The following is a 16,946-nucleotide window of genomic DNA, read 5'->3' as shown; positions in this document are numbered from 1 at the left end:
AGGGGATGACGCCAAAGCCTTCCCTCCTCTGGGCGCCATGGAGATGTTGTGGAAGACAATTGAGTTGGGTGCCCTCCCCTGCGTGTCCCTACTCTGAGCTGGATGGAAACGTCTGGCACCCCACATCCTGCTGCCTAACCTTGTTTCTGTAACCCCTCCCATCCCCGAACCCGCAGGTTGGCAACACTCACATCTCTGGCTGGGGCTCAACGTTTCCACACATTCAAGTGCCCCGTCCACCCCCCCCCTTCCTTCTGAAGTTCCTTTATTGCATCAGGTGTCCTGCCCTTCAGCCTGGGTGAGTGCATTCCGATCAACACGTGCACAGCAGCATTTTGGGGTTGCAGTGGAGAGAACTGCAAACCTCACATCCGCACCAGACAATTGTCCTGCCTGCTGGACAGCCTCCCTCAGGCCAGGAGAGCACTCCACTGTCGTATCTGGACGCCAACAGGCTTCCAGGGACAACAGGCAGCCTCAGTTCTAAGGAAGGCGACCACAGGAAGCCATTGGCCATTGGGGAGGCCCTTGGCCTTTGGGAAAGCCATTGGTCGTTGCAACAGATATGCTGGGAGACTTGAGATCAGTGGCTCTACCCAATGCAGCTACAGACTTGAAATCCTACCCCACTATGAAAACTCCAAATTGCTACTTCCTTCTCCCCAAAAAGGGCCTCCTCTGCTCCCGTGAGACTGGTATCTGTGGGAACCGCACACATGCATTCTGTGGACTTCGGAGAACCGGAGGTCAAGGAGACCCCGCGGAGGAGCCGTGGATGGATGGTTGACAGCTCCCGGTTCTGTTTTCCTGCATTCTCTGTGAGCGCTCAACTAAACCTGCAGAAGAGGGCAGCTGCCCTCAATACGGGGCCTTCCCCCTAGGTAAATCACCTGGCCTTCAGGAACAGCAAGCCAAGGGACAGGAGAACAAAAGTGAAGGATTTGAATCCCCGGAAGCAGTTCGCTTTGGCAGCCTTTGACAACTGTGTTCTTAGCCTAGGGCGTAGAGTTATTTGCAAGACTTCCTGTATTTTTTTTTTTTAAGAGCAGGGCAGATAAGTATAAAGTCAACAAACACCTGCTAGGTCAATACTTGCTTCTCCACCAGACCAGCTGACAGGTCAATATCTCCGCAAGATCATTTCCTAAATGTCTCATGATCTGTTAATTTTCCTGAACTATATTTATTTATTTATTTATTTATTTATTTATTTATTTATTTATTATTTATTTTTACAGTAAAATTGTCGGAAGCATTGTTTTTGGTTTGCTTTGAGAAAAACCCGAACTTAACATTTAAGGAAACCCCCTCGGGGGACCCCTGGGTGGCTCAGTCCATTAAGGTCTGCCTTCGTCTCAGGTCATGATCTCAGGGTCCCGGGATGGAGCTCCGCATCCAGCCTCATGTTGGGCTCTGTGCTCAGCGGGAGCCTGCTTCTCCTTCTACCTCTGCCCCTTCCCCGTTCATGCAGTCCGTCCAATACAATCTTAAAAAAAACAAAAACAAAAACCAAAAGCCCTTTGGCGTGTCTGTACATGCCCGCACATCGCAAGAGCTGTGAACACGGCGCCTGAAGACCACACTACCCTGTGCTTCCTTAGCAGCCTGTGAGCTCATCAGGCTTGGTCCTGGCCAGCTGGTTTTTTCCAGAAAGCCCAGAGTAATTAAGTGCAGAAAGCCTGTTTTGTTAATGGTGCCAAGAAAAAAGATCAGATAAGGAAAGGTCGCTGTGAGGAGCAGGGGTGAGCCGTTGCTTCCTTTTTAACAAACACTGTGCCTTCCATAACGTCGCTGTCTTCCGACACTGCATCATTTGGGCAACGTTCATCCAATCGGGAGTGATTTAAACAAAGCACAACGTGGCCCGGAAAAGAATGTTCCTCTTGTTATTGGTGAAAGTAGCTCCAGGATCACGGAATGATGGGGTCTCCAAAGGACAGAAGGAAATACAACAGAGTTTATTTTAGATCAAACCCAGTCTCTGGGTATTTGGGGAAATGCCAATATATATATTATTAAAAAAAATTTTTTTTAAAGAAAGAACACACGAGTGGGTGGTGATGGGTGCAAACAGAAGGAGAGGGAAAGAGAGAATCTTAAGTAGGCACCCACTCTGGGCTCGATCTCGCAACCCTGAGAACATGACCTGAGCCAAAACCAAGACTCAGACTGAGCCACCCAGGCGTGCCCCCTAATATTTTAAACAATATTTCTGCTCTGTCATCATTTCTGCTTCCAATAGGTGTTTCTTTGGAAGATGGAACGAAGGGAAACGTGAAGGAGTAACTGCCTAGACCCCAAATATGCCTGGTGGGGGTATGAAGAAAGGACATCTCGTAACCTCTGTGTTCGGTGACAAGCCGTTAGTTATCTCTGTCACAACTTCCGTTTTCTGGAAAGGCTAATGGGCCATCACTAAAAATTGGAATTGTTAAAAATAAAATAGGCAAATAAAGACAGGGCATAGAGTCGTCCACATTGCAGACTGTTCAGTGACTGGGCCGGTTGCTGAAGGTCAACCAGACTCAGGAACCGACCGGTGGGTGTACAGAACCCACCGTGTTGCCATGTGTAGTGCCCAACATGCCGACGGGGTCTCTCCGAAACAACACAGTTTGTGTCACTAAAGAGAAAGGAAAGGAGCCACAAAAATGGAAGAATGTAGTAGCATGAAGAGGTCTCCAGAGAGATGACAAGATGCAATTTGTGAATCCTAACTGGATCCTGCGGAGGAAAAAGAGGAGGAGGAGGAGGAGGAGAAAGAGGAGGAGGAGGGCTATGGAAGACATTATTTTCAGAACAAATGGGTACGTTTGGACAAGCACTCAATAGCTCACGATGCCATCAAACTATTCTGATTTTTCCTAAGTGTGAAAATGCTGAAGAGGAAGAAAGTCATTCTTCAGAGAAGCACATGGCCAGCAGGTGAGGCTCGCAGCAGAAACGTCCCACTGCTAAACCAACGTCGTCACATTTCAGGCGCTTCCAAGATGCATGGTTCTCACGTAATTCCAGGTTGAGCAGGCGACAGGGACGGGTGACGAGCTCTACGGGCAGCCCCTGCTCAGTGTCTGTGGGATCCACGCCGTAAGTGGGTCTGAGTTCAAGCCTGGTGGACAAGGATGCAAAGCTGAGAGGAGCCAAGTGGATGATGCTGCAAACAGATGGACATGCAGGTTCAAGGGCAGGACAGAGAGAGGATTTGACCCATTTGCTGGGCACTAGGTAGGCTGGTATTGCTCCAGCCAGCACCCAGGGGAGGGTGGTGCTGAGTAGCCATCAGTCCGTAATTCTTACAAGAGCATGAATTCAGGAAATCACCTTGTCCTTGCCTCAGCTTCCCACCCTAAACTGGAAATCACGGTCCCACCCAAGGTAGGTCCCTCCCGGGTCCTGCGGGAGCGGTGGCAACAGCACGGAGTACAGGCTCTGCTGAAAAGTGTGGATCTTGTCCCTTATCCCTCGACTCAGATGCCACCAGCAAACATGCATCCGGCCCCACTGGGCCACGGAAAATGCTGTAGGAAGCAGAGAATCCCAGGAAAAAGCGCAGGCCCGCCCTGCCCTGCTGTCTTCACGCGTGCAGGTGGGAGTGCTCCCAGCACACACACAAAGGCCCAAGAAAAATGCCTGTGAACGCTCAACCCCAGTATTGGATGCTGCCCATAAAACGCCCCGAGCCATTATTTACAAGCGCATATGACGACTGTGATGGATGACAGCCCTGTCGGGCTCTGGAGGCAGGCGGCTCTCACTGCAGGAGGGAGGGGGGAGGCGTGTGCCCTCCTGAGATGGGGATAAATAGAGGGGAGGTGACTCGGGCATCACAGAGTAGGACTTGGCCGCATGAGCGAGTCCCGAGAAGGCAGAGATGTAGGAGTCTGCACGGCCCTGGGGACAGCAGCACTGCGGGGACAGCTCGCGGTGGGAGGGCAGGAGAGCATCCGTCAGGCACAGGGCAAAGTCAACCTTCCTGTGCCCTTTGGTGTAGGCAGACCCTTGACAGGTCAGATGAGCCCCAACCACGTCGGGGAGGGCCGTGTGTCTACCGGGGGCACCGAGTGGAAGGCTAACGTCACCCACAAGTACCCTACACGCACACACCCAGAAGTAACGCTTGACCAGCTCGCTGGGCTGAGCTCGGGACCCTTCAGGTGGACACACAGCCTGAGCCACCCACCTGCCGCCGGGGTCCGCACCCACTGGGCCGTGTGAGTGATGCCAGCACCTACTTCCTAACACCCGCTTGGGCTGTATAGTCTCAGAACCCCCGCATGCCCCGGATCCGCTCACCTTGTACACTTTGTACTTAGTCCAGCGTCGACCCGTCATATACAACCCTGCAGCGTCTTCTTAAAAGACGCAACTGAAGTCTAAACTCGGTGCCCGGGGGTCACTGCTCTCCTGTTCTCTCCTCCACAAACGGGAAAAGGCAACTCATAGAGGCACACCCAGGAGGGCACAAAACCAGAAGGCAAGCTCCCCATTCTGACCCCTTCTCCCGATGATGCCACACTTGCACCGGAGAGCTCCGGAGAGCCCTCTCTTTCTCCTCTTCGATCACGGATGTCCATTTACAGCGCGGCGCCCGGACAGTGGCCGCCCTGCATAACCAGTTGTTATGGTAACAATTAGCAGTTCCGATCCAACCGCTGCCGCCGTGGAGTAAGAGAGCCGTTCTTTGGAAACGAATAGAAGAAGAATTTCTGAATTTCCTGGAGGCCGCCTTCATGCAGACCTCATTGCAGGCTGGACGCGCATTCGCGGTCATGGTCTAGAAGGTCTCCTCGACAATTGCCAGGCCTGTGTGCTTTCTCCAGAAGTCCGTTTCTTGCTTAACTCCTTTCGTGATTGTGTGTGTGTGCACATGCACGTGCACCCATATGGGGCAGCGGGGGGTAGACTGCAGAGTGACCCAACAGGCCCATCAACAGATAGACGGGAGTCTTTGAAAATCCGATCTCCCGAAATGAAGGGACATGTCTGCACAGCCACCTGCTACGATGCATCCGTGCGCGCTGAAAAGTGCTCCCGAGTAATTAGAAATCGTCCTGCCGTGACCCAGCACCCTCTTTAGAAACTTACTAGATGATTCCTTAGCAAGAACGGTGTAAATAGCATTTAGGAGAAGGACTTAAATCGTTTTCTTCCAAAGACTAACCCCTGTGTAACTAGACCACTTTACTAGTAATTATTTAAGAGGAAAATTTTCACCGGAGCAGAACAAAAGTGAAATTCTTTAAGTTACAAGATGTTTTTTTTTTTTATAGACTCTAGGGGGGGACAAAAAAAAGCACATTCGCATTCGTGCGGGTTTCTTTAGTAAGTCATCCTATGGCATTGGCTCATGAATGCTCAAATGCATTTTGAAATGATTTTTGACCTGGGGGCAACATCCACCCCACCGTCTGGGCCTTTTTATGAAATCCACTGAGACCTCTTTTTTGAATTAAATATATAGGTATCCTAAACCAAAATTGTGAGGCAGGGTTCTTCGAATTCCTTCTTAAAGGGCCAGTTAGAAAATACTTTAGAATTTCAACTTTTACAAACCAAGATGCAACACTAAAGAGGTTATGTAGGTACATATACTATACGACCATTTAAAATTGAATGGTTTCAGCACCCGACTCTCAATTTCGGCTCAGGGCATGATCTCAGGGTCGTGAGTTCAAGCCGCAAACCGGGCTCCACGCTGACTGTGGAACCTGCTTGTGATTCTTTCTCTCCCTCTGCCCCTCCACTGCTTCTATTGTTTCGAAAATAAAATTTAAAAAAAAATAAAAATAAATAAAATTGAACCATTGAGAAATCGTAAAGGCCACTCTTAACTCACCAACTATGAAAACGAACATAGACGGCTGGTCCGATTTGGCCCACAGGGTCATCATGTGCCAAGCCTTGATCTAAAGCATCAAAAATGGTCAAAATTATAAGTACAGAGATGTTAGTAGTAATAAAAGTATGAATACGGTCAATGAAATCTACAGGTAAGAGCTTCTGGATTGTTTCACAGATTTTACCTTGTTTGGCTGTCATGGTTGTTACTCCCCTACCATCGCTTCAAGTGATATTCCCATTGGGAGTTTTGAGGGAACCAGTTTGATTTAATGCAATGAGGACAGAACTGTCTTTTGGGAAATGTTCATAAAAGGGACATGAGGTGTGGCATCAGCTGGCATGTGAATGATGGCTCAGCGGCTCTGCATGCTGTTTTATTGACATTGCCCTCAACGGGACAGGATTTCAAGGAAAACAATAGGAAATGCACAATACCACTGAATCCTCAGAAGGACTTTACAAGGATAACAGACGAGTGGTTCCGTTTCCAGGAGGAGAACTTCGGACTTTTACCTACTTGCACGTATGGTCCTCTGCTGACTAGCCTGTTCCAACCATTGCTGAAGAAATAAAATTTCCACTGTTGACATTTCCATATATATTTTGGAAGCCCCGGTGCAAGTTATCCCAGCTCAGTCTTGCAGACGTCATCCTACATGTGAGACAGTAGACATTGCCATATTAGGTAGGGGTGTCAGAAAAATAAACTGGAAAATGCTTGTCCTGCTCACCCTCATTTGAAGGAAAAATTGTGGGCAAGATGTCCAACGTCATCTCAACACCGTGCCAGGAGACGGGAAATAAGTAAAAATCGTGGCAGAAGACGCCTGACTTGCTTCTTGACAATGAAGTAAACTATAACTCCAGGGTCAGGGCATCCAGCTTTCCAGCTCTATCAGTGACCACCCATCATCTTGTGCTTATTAACCTGTTCCCCATCCCCAACCACAGGAATTTGACATTCGGCTGAGGAATTCTCACATTCCCGCCAACCACAGACATTTCTAGAATGCCTACCCGTTTTTTCCAACCCATGCTTTTGGCTCAAATGCTCCTTGATTCTTAATCACCTGTCCTTTGTTTCTTGGAATACCGTCACGATAACTACGGCACAAAAAAGTATCTTGGAAATGAATGATAGAGGACATACAGGACATACTAGAGCTGCCAACCAAAGCTACGACGGCAATCGTATTATAGTATATAAAGGTATCCAAGCAGCATCACACACCCTCAGTGTACACGAAGCATGTTCTATGTCAAATACATTTAAATTTTTTAAAAACCTCAGAAAATATATTGGCAATGACCATATTTTTTCAGTGATTCACATAAACCCAGAGCAGTATCAGCCACAAGGATGACAGACCCGCCAATGGAAATCGCTACTTCAAGCTGTATCATTTCTTCCTTTGCTCACATACATGATATTTGTAGAATGAAGATGCATTTATTAGTATTAAAATAGGGGCGACTGGGTGGCTCAGTTGGTTAAGATGCTGCCTTCGGTTTAGGTCATGAGCCTGGGGTTCTGGGATGGAGACCCAGGTCAGGCTCCCTGCTCAGCGGGGAGTCTGCTTCTCCCTCTCTCTCTACCCCTCCCTGCCCCTTGTGCACTCTCTCTCTCAAATAAATCAATAAAATCTTTCTTAGTATTAAAATAAAAAGACTTTTAAAAATTACTTGTGGAATACACAGAAAATTGGTCATCTTAAGTATTTTTAAGTGAACAGGTCAGGGGCATTGAGTACACTCATATGGTTGGGCAATCACCGCCACCGTCCAGAACACTTTGTTGTTGAACTGAACCTCTATGCCTGTTAAACACTCCCCTCCCATTCGCCCCTCCTCCCAGCCCCCCGGCACCCACTGTGAATTTGTCTCTATTAATTTAATGATGTTAAAGTACTTCCTATAAGTGGAATCATACAAATGTGTCCTTTTGTGACTGTCTTATTACACTCCAGTGTAATGTCCTCAAGCTTAGCAAAGGGAGTTTTTAAAAGCTTGTTTCACAAGGCACAAAATTGTGGGACACAATAACCCCAATTTAGGATCCTTTACAACAAGCTTGGGTAGAATTAATGTTTCCAGAATACACCGATTGGTTTCTACGTGTGCAAAGATGAACAACATCATGAAAATGCATGTATTCCTCCTTCCCATGGTGTCCACTTCCTATAAAAACATGGGGGCAGGTTCATACTTTAGTCTAGGATTTAATTAGAAACTTTGTACTGAGAGGGAATATCTTCCACCTAAAAAACCAGGACACGGGGTAATAATGAGTAAAAATGATTTAAAAGTCAGTTGGAAAGAGACCCTGATGTATCCGTGCAAAGTGATAATGATGATTTCGGTGTTTATGGGCAATCGTTTCCAATAATAGCCAAATGTGCTCAATTCTGAGAAACAACGTAACCTGCTTCTAATATTGCGATTGTCTTAAATGGTCATCTCATTTTGCGGTTATGTAATAAGAAAAGCGTTATTTGGCACTCTGCTTAAGAAAGATGAAACGGCTATGGTTTAGCGGCATCGTGCGGGAATATTCTTTCTCACGTGTTTTTACATCTTCTTGCTTCCTGGCTTCTTATCTGATTATTGATTTTAAAAAGCAATAATGCATCCCACACATAGGGTATTAGGAAGAGTCATGTGTTGGTTTTGCCTTTATGCAGTAGGGTAAACTTGCACATAAGTGTAAAGGCCGCTGATGTGTGACACACCATATGACACCTGAATTTCACTTAGAGTTTCTTCAACGATTCTGTTATCTCAGGCGACATGTGTGGCTTTCACCCGTAACGTGAAATGAAGCACTTGGGTAGATCGTGAGTCTTCAAAGGGAATGGTAGCTGAGACTGCAACCCTTTAAAAAACAAACAAAAAAATGAGACAACAGAAGCCAGAAAGTGAGCAATCCATAAAACAACCAGAAAGTCTGTCTGCCCCTCCTCATAACTTCCCCTCCTCACTCCTGGGGGTGGGGGAGGCTCAGTACTACCCTCTGGACGTCCAAACATACCTTGAAAATTACTGGGCCAGTTAGACTGTAAAGGGCCACCCTGCTCAGCTGTAAAACACACACACAAAATAAAAGACCATTATATGAAAACAATGTAAATTAATTTGAACACAGATGATGACTATTTCTAAAAATGAAAGATACCATCAACAAAGAGAAAAGTCAAGAATGTATAAAGACTTTTTTGGAACACATTTTATCCCAACTGTTTATAATGAATATCAAGAATATGATGACGTGATGTATTATGCATAAAAATATATGTATATTATTGTATCACCAAGAAAGAGAAAAGCCACGAATGCATAAAGACTATTTAAAACATATTTTACCCCAAATGTTTATTTTTTATTTTTTTACCCCAAATGTTTATGATTAATATCAAGAATATAAGAATATCAAGAATATAAGAATATCAAGAATATAAGGTATCATAATACTTTAATATATACATAAGAATAAATGAATATCTGTGTATATAAGAATATATAAAGTGCACACATACACAGATTCTGATAAATCAGTAAGAAAAGTGGGGAAAAAGGCACCTGGCTGGCTCAGTCAGTGGAGTGTGTGTCTCTTGATCTTGGGGTTGTGAGTTCAAGCTCCATGTTGGAGTTGAGATTACTTAAATCTTTTTATTTTTTTTTTTTTTTAAGGATTTTATTTGACAGAAAGAAAGCACAAGCAGGGGGAGCTGCAGGCGAGGGGAAAGGGAGAAGCCGACTCTCCTCAGAGCAGGGAGCCCAATGTGAGGCTTGATCCCAGGACCCTGGAATCACGATCTGAGCCGAAGGCAGATGGTAAATGGCCAATAACACATGAGTAGCCATCTTTTACTCATGGACAGAGAAATTCAAGTTAAAACATGAATAAAACTCCCTTAAGTTAGGGAAAGAATTGAGTCAAACTGTATAAAGTGCTAAGGAAAACATGAAGCTAAAAAGGATCCTCTTACTATTAGAAGGAGCATGGATTGGTACACCACTTTGGGAAGCCTTCTGGAAGCTTCTAGAGAGCTGAACATGCACTCAGCCTTCCAGCCAGCTGTCTACTCCCAAGAAGCTTATGTGCACAGAATTATGGACAAGAATGTTCCTGGTAACTGCTTGCAATAATGAAAAATTAGAAATCAGTCACACTATAATAATCAAATTTATGTAAACTGTGGTTACAGGTATCAGTCCAATCCATGAGTGAAAATTAATTATGAATGAAATAACATATACATGTTAATATATATACAGATATAGATAGATTAGATAGATAGATCTAGATGATTATAGATGGATGGATGGATGGTTGGATGAATAGATATGACGGATGGATGGATAGATAGATAGATAGATAGATAGATAGATAGATAGATAGATCTAGATGATGATGGATGGATGGATGGATGGATGGATGGATGGATGGATAGATGGATAGGTCGATAGATGATAGATAGATAGATAGATAGATAGATAGATAGATAGATGATAGATAGATGATAGATAGATGGTTGTAGATACAGGTAGATACATATGGTGGATAGATATAGATAGATGGACAGATGCACATGTATTAGAATGATAAGAAAACCCAGAGACCCGAGAGACTGTTCAAACCAAACTGATTAAGGTCTGCTGGGAAGACAGCGAGGAAAATGAAATTGAGGACAGGTGCATAGGGGATTTAAAACTATTTCTCTCACATGTTTTAAAACTCATCATAGAGAAGGCATAAAGGAAAAATGGCAAACCTCTTACCACCACTCTGTCCTCTACTTCGTCCCTCACCCCAGCCTCTTTTCAATGCCCTCCCTCCAGCTGCATGTTTGCATCCCATAATATCAAGCCCACTAGCATTATCTCTTCAAAAACATATTTCTAGGATAAGAGGAAAATTACATTATTTTCTTAGAGAGAAATGCTGGCTCATAAGTCTCAAGTGTCATAAGTAATTTTCAAATGAAATAAGCAATTAATAATTGATATGTTTATTTTCCTCACTCATTCATTTCGTATTTTTCCCCTGTTTAAATGTGATTGTTTTTATATATCAGTGAACATTATCAAGCAACAAATAGTTGAGATCTTCCAGTTTAAAAATATGATTTTTTTTTTTTTTTTTAAGGAATAAGGCCTCTGGGAGTCTTGGGCATATGTTAAAACTCATGGGCATATGCTCGCCTCATAAAGAGAGTCAGTCATGGCAATTAGCTCGCACGTGTTTTATCGCTAGCCTCAGTGGCAGGAGTGCAAGTACCAATCTCCCCCAAATGAAGCAAACCTAAGCCCTGTCCCTGGTGTCTTCCTGTCCTTGTTGTCTCTTTCGTTCCCATGATCGGACTTTCTGGTCTGGACTTTGTATTCCTTTCCGTGAGTGGGGCAATCCTGACCGTGCTGTCCCTGAAATCTACAATGTGTCATACAGCATCCAGTAGTACGCAAGTCGACGTTGAGGGAAGCAAGTCTGGGAGGACAGCACCATACCTCTGGCGAGGAGGAACCGAGTACTGCTGCCAACTGGTATGGACCCCGGTCAGGTCACCATTGCTTGAAAGGGAAGAATGTTAGACTTGTGGCCAATGTTCTTAACCAAATACATCATTTGCATAAAATGATATGTGACACACTCACATGAACAAATATGTCTCTATATACGCCCTACCTATATCTCCCGCCGTGTCCCTTTGTATACACACAATTAGTTGTTACATTAAGTAATTATACCTTATGTTATGCTATATGCTACTATATTAGTGTAAATATTAATGAATGTATGTATTAACACTAATACATTAATATTTGTAACCATGCAAATGAGTTTTATGTTAATTAACAGCATGTGCATTATGTAATAATATGTTACATTATATATCATCATATATTAATATAACCATTTATAATAGATAGTATAATGTATAAACTATGATATTCACATTATCCATTATCACTTATGATATTAATAGTTTATTGATATCATATTTATATTAATATAGTATTTATATAATCCATTATCACTTATGATATTAATAGTTTATTGATATCATATTTATATTAATATAGTATTTATATAATCCATTATCACTTATGATATTAATACTTTATTGATATCATATTTATATTAATATAGTATTTATATAATCCATTATCACTTATGATATTAATACTTTATTGATATCATATTTATATTAATATAGTATTTATATAATATAGTATTTATAACATATACATACTATGTGCACAATAATTTAGAGTGTTTTATGTCAGGTTCAGTTCTAAATATGCCCCCTTTGCTTTTACAATCTAATCTTCACAACAGCCATGAGCTAGAAGGTATTATCATACCCATTTTACACAGAATACCGATACCCCAAGAGGCAAGTTACATGGAATCCCATGACAAGAAGCACTGAATATGAGCAGTGATTTGATTCCACTCTGTGGGGTCCAGAGAGACCCCTTTCCAACTAGAATTTCCCAATTGTTGGAAGTCGCCATTGGTTTACGCTTTTCCCCAAGTGCATGAAGGCGCCTCCGAGGATATGAATGAGCAGTAACCAGAAATCTACCATACTGAATTTAACATTAACAGCCTCAGGATTAACCCTCACTGTATGAATTCACCATCATTGTCCCTATTAGAAGTACTGGACCGCATCTCCATGTAACAAGTGCATTTCCACCTCCACACCAAAAGAGGGAGATGAAAGATCCTTTGTGAATCACGTTTCTCTTGCTGGGGATACAGATGTTGCAAAGGGAAAGTTGTAGACGCATCTACGTTAATCACCAAAGAGAATCACGAATAGCCTTGGATCTATCTAAGTAGCTCGTGCATGGAACGTTCTCTATGTACTGAATATTTTAAACCCCATTATCATCATTATCATCTACAGCTACTTCATCATCATCCGCGAGTAATGGAAAATGTTTTGCTAACTCCCAAAGCGCTGTGTGCTCATTTCAGAACGTCCTTTGCTCTTAATGCATTTCTTAATGATGGTTCCAAATTGTGATGGGGAGCAGGGGTTTTGGAAGTCAAAAAGCCAGTATCTCGTTGCAGCCTCTTCTTCAGGTGGAGACAACCCTGCCCATCTCACAACAGACACCACTACACAGAGCTCAGATTGCCAAGACTTCACTTACTGAAACCAAATGAAATATCAATATCCTTTTTAAGGTAATCATTGCACATATAAAGTCACCTCTGGTTTTTGTACAAACAAGCACAAAATGGAAAGATGAGAAGATACTCCTAATGCATTCAGGCGTTGAGACTATGACCAAGGAGCTTCACCATAAAATAATCCGCTGCAGCTTTAGAGCAGATCTTACTTTACGCTTACCATAAATTAGAGTTGGTAATCCAGATGAATTGGAATGGCAAGCTCTGTGTGAAGCCATGTTAGAAATGGGTTGGGTTCTCTAGAAACAGAATCCGAGACAAGAATATGGGTGCATTTGATTCATGGAAGGAAAAACCAACAAAGAAGGTGACAGGGGGATATGCCGGGAAGAGGAAAGACATGACAAAGGGGCAGCCACTGCACGAGGCAGCCTCGGTCTGACATCATGGCGGGCTCGATGTCATGGTCCCCCAGGGTGGAGAGGTAGGGGGTCACTTGGCAGGCAGGGGACCTCGTTGTCAACCAAAGGCCATGCTCTAGAGGGAGGGAGACCACCTGTGAGCCATTAGGGCCTAAATCGGACAGCTGAAGGACAAGTGCGTTGGCCCTGTGAGGGGGGCTTGGGCAAGGTGCCAAAACAGCATCTATCACACCCACCATTTCCACTACCTGCAAGTGCAAATCTCCGTAAGCATTCATTTACCATAATATGTCTCTTCCTGCCCTCAGAAATTCCAATGCCCTGAATTCAGATTAGATCATGATTCTTACGCTGGCCAAAACTGTACATAATTTAAGGCCGTGGTTTCTAAATCTTTACTTACATCTCAGTATAAGGTAAGGATTTGTAAATAACAGGATGTTGTTTTGTTGTTTTATAAGATGTATTGGCATGATTTCAAAATCTGTGGTTCGTTTTGCACACGGGTTTTCTTGGCTTATAAATCCATATACTTAGCTAGAGCTGATGCTTACAATAATGGTTTCTCAATGAGAAGCTGAACTGGATTTATTAGCAGGTTTTATAAATCAAGTGCAAAATATATAGTTTAAACTTCTAGAAGCACAGATTTATGTTTCCTTGCAATAAATCATGAGACTAAGTATCCACAGAGTCCCACTGTTTTTGTGTTAATCCGGTCAATTGCTGGGTAAATACCTCATGCCTTTTAATCCAATTCATATTCATAATTAGAACTCATTATTTCAGTAAATATCTGTCGATTTATGGTGATCCTAAATGCATGCATTTGGAGGAGTTTGGAAGCCTGCCTGCATATTAACAGTTACCGGGGATAAGAAATGCCATCACCGAGAGAATGAGTGAAAAATGTACAACAATAATATTGAGTCCCATAAGTAAAGGATAAAGCAGAATTTGAAATATCTCCATTTCCATTCTCAAAACGGCACCATTCAGTGATGATTATGTGCTATTAATGCAACTTTGTAAGTGGAGGATGCTTTATGATTGACTTAACACTTTTATGCCTCCGTCTTTGTTTTCTTCTGACACGAGGAAATAGGAAATGTCTGCTGGCACCAGTGGATGAAACCGAGCCTCAGACATTCCGTGCATTTCTGAACATCAGTGACATAGTCTGGACATCATGGCTCCTCACTCTGGGTCTTGGCGTCCAGCTGCCCTCAGACTCACCCCCATGTGCTTTATCATGGACACAAATGCTAATCCCAAGAGGGAAGCACTCTCTATTGGGACTCTCCTCTCTTTTCCTCAAAGTCTCTATACTCCAAGGATCTTGCAAAAGGTTGGAACTTGGAAAGCTCATTGCTTTACACCTTCCTCCACCATCATGGGAGAGGACAACATGGGGGCAACTCACCGTCCACACAAATCGCCTTTATAATTGTTATTACAACTTACCGCCTCAGCCTTACATGCATTGCCAGTTGCCAGAGGACACTGGCCAGGGCTCATCCACTATGGTTGACGCAGACTAACTGTTATGCCCATAGAGAAATTCCATTAGCCTTGCAGCTGGGGAGCTGCTCCGGTAGCTGTCCTACTGTCACAAAAGAAAGAAATATGGATTTAATTTTCAATAAGGGATTAAATACTTTGTTAATATTATTAAACATGAAGGTAATGTTTTAAAATTTTAATCAATGATTAATGTCATTATGGGAAAGCTGTTTGCAAGGGGACTGTCACAGAAAATGTGTTCAGGATTCTAGATAAATGACTGACCAATTTAAAAAGATGAAATATGGGAGGAATTGGAATTTGGGAGTGACTAGCTCAGGAGGATGTGGAACAAGGTGAATATATAATTTTTTAATTCACGCAGGACTAAAGAGAAATAGGGACAGGGAAATTTTACAGTTTTATAACTTTTATAATTAATTGTAAAAATATTAACTGAAAAAAAAAGTTTTATCAAATTGTTGGAGCTATGGAGCAGTCCTATTTAAAAGTATTTCTTTAGGGGCACCTCGGTGACTCAGTTGGTAAGCATTTGATTCTTGATCTCAGCTCAGGTCTTGATCTGAGGGTCATGAGTTCAAGCCCTGCTTTGGGATGAATAAATTTTTAAAAATTAAAATAAAAGTTTTGTTTGTTTGTTTGTTTACATATATACACAATTATCTCTTGGGGCATATAAGTGGCTCAGTCAGTTAAGTATCTGACTCTTGGTTTCAGCTCAGGTCATGATCTCGCAATTGGGGGATCGAGCCCCCCACGGGGCTCTGTGCTCCTTGCAAAGTCTGCTTTGGATTCTCTGTCTCCCTCTCTCAAATAAATAAATAAAGTGTTTAAAAAATACATATTTCTTGCATCCTTGTTCTGGATAAGATGGTATATTAGTCTGCTTGGGCTACCTTAACATGATACCACTGAATGGTTGGCTTAAATAACAAAGATTTATTTTCTAATGGCTCTGGAGGCTGGAAGTGCAAGATCAAGGTATTAGTGGGATTGGTACCTTCTGAGGCTTCTCTCCTCACCTTGTTGGTGGCTGCCTTCCCATGTCCTCGCGTGGCCCTTTCTCTGCACGTGCTCATCCCTGGTATTGCTTCCTCTTATGTGGATACCAGTCCCATTAGGGCCCCACCTTTATGACCTCATTGGACCTGAATTACCTCTTTATACAGTACCCCCAAGTATAGATATACTGGGGGTTGGGTTTCAACACATGAAGTTTGAGGAGCTACAACTCCCTGTGTAAAATGGGGACAGTGCATTGTATGCGGACTCTCCTTGAACAGGATGCACAGAATAGCTATTTGGAGACTAAAAACTACATGGCCACTACATGCCCATTAGAATGGCCCAAATCCAACATCGAATGCTGGCAAGGGTGTGGAGAAAAAAGACTCTCATGCATTCCTGTATGAGCGGCAGCCACACTGGAAGACAGTTGGTTAGTTTCTTACAAAACGAAACATCCTCTCACCATGCAATCCAGTAATCCTGCTCCTTGGTATTCATCCAAAGATACTGAAAACTGATGTCCACATGGATGCTGACAGCAGATTGATTCGTAATTGTCGAAACCACATTTGCTAATATCATCAATCCAATCTGAAATGATGTTAGGTATAGGAAGCTCTCCGTAGCAGATAAAAATTAGATTTTTTTCCTTTGAAGCCAAAAGCTCACTTTGTTCACTTATTGTTTCCTAAGGGTGACTCTTAAATGAAGCTGTCTTTCCCCCACTGCCAAGAACATGTCTGCTCCATTGCTTCCTCAATTTACTAAGAACGTCAGTTTATAAAGATGTGCATGTACTTCGCTAAAAATGGTCTTCGTTTTATGGCTGCAAAACAGTAAGTTCACCTTCGACATTGAACAAGTGTTCATAATACACCAGGTGTTTCAACGAAGACACAATGAACTTGGAAAATCTCTACTTTTAGTCCTTGGTTGAAAAGTGGAACCACCGTTAGAATTAGTTGCATGGATATTTCAATATTCTCAAGTTGTGAATATACAACTGA

At 43.1% G+C, this 16,946-nt stretch overlaps 1 long non-coding RNA gene across 1 annotated transcript in view; it reads left to right on the top strand.

Annotated features, from left to right (window-relative positions):
* The window catches only part of LOC140629089 (uncharacterized), a 391,707-nt gene extending 381,559 nt beyond the window's left edge, over positions 1 to 10,148 (top strand). The window contains exon 7 of the long non-coding RNA XR_012026976.1: positions 9,529 to 10,148. This is a non-coding gene — a long non-coding RNA (uncharacterized lncRNA). The remainder of the gene's footprint in view (positions 1 to 9,528) is intronic.
* Positions 10,149 to 16,946: the final 6,798 nt, after the last annotated feature.

This window comes from Canis lupus, chromosome Y (assembly GCF_048164855.1).
Source record: "Canis lupus baileyi chromosome Y, mCanLup2.hap1, whole genome shotgun sequence".
Lineage (NCBI taxonomy): Eukaryota > Metazoa > Chordata > Mammalia > Carnivora > Canidae > Canis > Canis lupus.
This window is presented reverse-complemented; position numbering and strand designations above follow the sequence as displayed.